General features: G+C 35.0%; 1 non-coding gene across 1 annotated transcript; it reads right to left on the reverse strand.

Moving 5' to 3' along the window:
- Positions 1-3472: 3472 nt before the first annotated feature.
- On the reverse strand, positions 3473-3579 carry LOC145091159 (small nucleolar RNA R71). Its single transcript, XR_013702046.1, has one exon. It is a non-coding gene; the product is annotated as a small nucleolar RNA R71 (small nucleolar RNA).

The raw sequence follows: 3579 nt of genomic DNA on the forward strand, positions 1-3579 counted from the left end.
ATCCACATTATTATGATCATGTATACCCAATATAACTATCACCTTTTGTTTAGAACAATGCGTTAGTGATTCATTGCTATAGTTAGATCCTGTAATTGTTCCATGCTATAGCACCTTCTCGTGTATTGTATCTTCCTCCCTGTATTCCTTTATTGTGTGTTATCTTATGTTATCGTGTATTGTATCTCTATAACGTATGTAATGTATTAGTATGTCCGTAATTGTACTTTTGTAATTGTATATTTTCGTATATTATGTATTGTATTAGTATAGACTCATGAATGAACTGACTCTTATGTGATTCCTTGTACTTAGAATAGTAAGTAGTATTTCCTAACTATACCTATTATAGCTACTGGTAATGTACGTGTATAACCGAAGTATGCCTTTGCTACCCAAAGGTACTGAACTAACTGATGGAACTTTTATGTCTATATATGTATACATGATATATAACTAATATTTAAACGACATTCGGACGAATAACTGATGCCCCAAGGCCACATCCCAACGAGGAAAAGGAAATAAAGCGAGCTAGCAGTCATAAGTTCTTTAAACATTACTTCTATAACTATACATATATAGGCATGCATTTGACAATATAAAAGTATAAAAGATGTTTTGTAAAACCTTTAAAAAGTTTAGTAACTAAGAAATGATGACTTGATGTCAGTTTGTAAAACGATTTAAAAGCAGTTTATTTGACAAGAACATTTTTAAGTATAAGGAAACCTTTGTTTGAAACACAATTGAAACAGAGTTTGAAATGAAACATATAGTATGTAAGACAGTTTGATAAAGAGTTTTAAACATATAAAAACGTTTGAGAAAGCCATTTGAAGTAATCTATTTGGTAAAACAGCTAAAAGTGTAGTAAATCCATTTGTATGCTAGTTATTAATCACATGTGATTGATGTACTAACTAGCATGATTCAACTTGTATTCCCCCCATAAAAGCATTTATAAACATTTAGAAACATTTAAAGGTTAATTAAAGGGTATGAACTCATCTGTAGTGAGTGGATCGGATGGAAGTGTCGGACAAGTGCTTGGTGTCAAGTGAAGACTTAAACACACACAATGATCCTAATAACATATAAAGACATATGTGTATATACAATTAGTGATTATAACACTAATTACTGATATGTGCATATTTAGTTCATATTAAGTATAGATTTTTATTCCTTTATTAGCTAAATTATTGCATTTTATGGACAAAAGGTACTTAAAAGTGTTTGAATTATATTTTCAGTCCAAAAATGGAGCTCGAAAGCAGAAGGAAGCGGGAGAAGCAGTTGAGAGATCAAGAATGGAACAAAGAAGAAAAACACCAAAAATAACACCTACTCGGCGAGTAGGGTCGACTACTCAGCGAGTCTGATCGCAAAATCGAGAAGATAATGACTCGGGATCCCAGAGACTTATCACAATACAGGGACTGAGAGATGGACTCGACGAGTCACCACCTGACTCGACGAGTCAAATTGTATATATAAAGATAACTCCTCAGAACGATGAAGGAGAATTCTGGAACGATTCAGAAGAGTTTAGCTGCGATTGAGAAGGCAGAAAAACCCTAGAAGACGACGAGAGAAGCTAGAATTCAATTCCGAAGAATAATTGAGGCAAAATTTCATCATTCCACTTATTCTTTTGTTTTATCATTATGGTTAAACAATTTGACTTTGTTTGTTTGCTATTATTTACTTCAATTATGAGCTAAAACCTTTAGACTTCTGTTTGGGGATACAAAGTTGACAATATGGTTTGGTTGATTGGTAGGATTAATTCTAAAGTTGGTGAATTTTTGTTATTTTAGCTTGCTAAAGAACCTTGTGTGTGAGTAATAATTAATTTTCTGTTAATAGGAAGATAATTGATTAGCATGAACATCTATTGATTATTAACCTCATATGCTATGTGATCACTATGCCATATGTCTAGGATTAATGAATATGAAACTAGAATTAATAAGAAAATTGAGTAAATTCATGTGCAAGCTTGTAAGATGACCATCAAACAAGAAGTTAATTAAAAGAATAAATTAGTTAACTATTGCAAGTCTAACTTAACCCGAATAATTAATCTAGTAAATTTAATTAAATTAGACAACTGGCCACTGTTTAAGTTAGTTTATTTGCTAAGGATTAGTGTAGTGAATACGAATCTAATCAATTGAATCGGTAACCGACAGAAGAATTAATCCATTGCACTATTACCTTAAAATCAACCATAGAGTCAATTGAGTTGAACTAAACAGAAGTTCCTTCCCAATTATTGAATCTAGTTAAGTCTTTATTTTCTAGTTCTTAAATTAGTAATAATTAGTAAGTTTCTAGTCTTGTAAAACTAGATAAACCCCATTCTTATTTATTAATTTAGATAAAATTAGTCTTTAATTTTAATTTGTCGTTCCCTGTGATCGATACCCTACTTATTTAACTATACCACAATTGATAGGTTCACTGCCTTTTGTGTGTTATTTGATAATTAAAAGTAGGTTTAAAACTAAGTGAGTTTGCACACATCAAGTTTTTGGCGCCGTTGCCGGGGAGCGGTTCAAATAGTTAATTTTAAATTCTAGTTTAATCGATCCTTTGTGTGGGATTTATCTTACACAAAGTTATTTAAGAAGCAATTCAGTAAGTAGAATTAGTTTTATTAAAATTTCGTTTTTAGAGTAACTAGAAATTTTTTTCTGTTTTTGCCTCGGCGAGTACATCGCTGTTTCAGTTTTAAATTTTTGTGTTATTTTTGTTCTTTTTACGCGTTTTCTGTTTTGTTTGCAGTTATTTCATGAACCGAGGATCTGATACACCTCTGGTCCCCCCTCTTGAAGACCTGGAATCCGCGCTAAGGAAGAGAAAGGGCAAAGCCGTTGGAGAATGCACTTCTTCAAAGAACTCGCCACTCAAGAACCTCAAGTCCGTTTTCAGCAAGAAGAGGAACAACAAATCCGGAGCATCCACTGCCTCTTTGACTATCGAAGACCCAATTCAAGAAGATATCGAATACGAGACCGAGGAAGAAGAAGAACCCACATTCGAGCACGACTCCGAGTTTGAAGACGATTTAGTCATCACGATGGCTAATATCGATGAAGTCCCCATGGGGGAATGGAAGAAGAGGATGCACGATGACACCGACCCGGGACTTGTGCAGCCCGCAATTCCCGCAACAGCCACTTTCGAACTAAAAGGCCATATTCTCGCTCAACTCAAGGAGATTCCTTTTTATGGGAAGGATAACGAAGACGCCTACAAACACTTAGATGAAGTGAATGATGTGGCCGACTACTTCAATGTACCGAATGTCCCCCGCGAGACCCAGCTTCTTCGCATGCTCCCAGTCACGTTCAAAGGAGCTGCCAAAGATTGGTTAAAGTCACTCCCCCCCGGATCAATCACCACATGGGCCAAGATGAAAGAGGAGTTCATAGATCACTTTTGTCCGCCCTCCAAAATCGCCAAGCTAAAGAAAGCAATTGCCAACTTCGAGCAACAGCCTGGAGAATCTCTTTATGAAGCATGGGAAAGGTACAAGAGTTTGCTTAGAAATTGCCCACATCACGACCT

The sequence above is a fragment of the Lactuca serriola genome, chromosome 2, assembly GCF_051521515.1.
Source record: "Lactuca serriola cultivar US96UC23 chromosome 2, Lser_US96UC23_V15, whole genome shotgun sequence".
NCBI classification, from domain to species: Eukaryota; Viridiplantae; Streptophyta; class Magnoliopsida; order Asterales; family Asteraceae; genus Lactuca; species Lactuca serriola.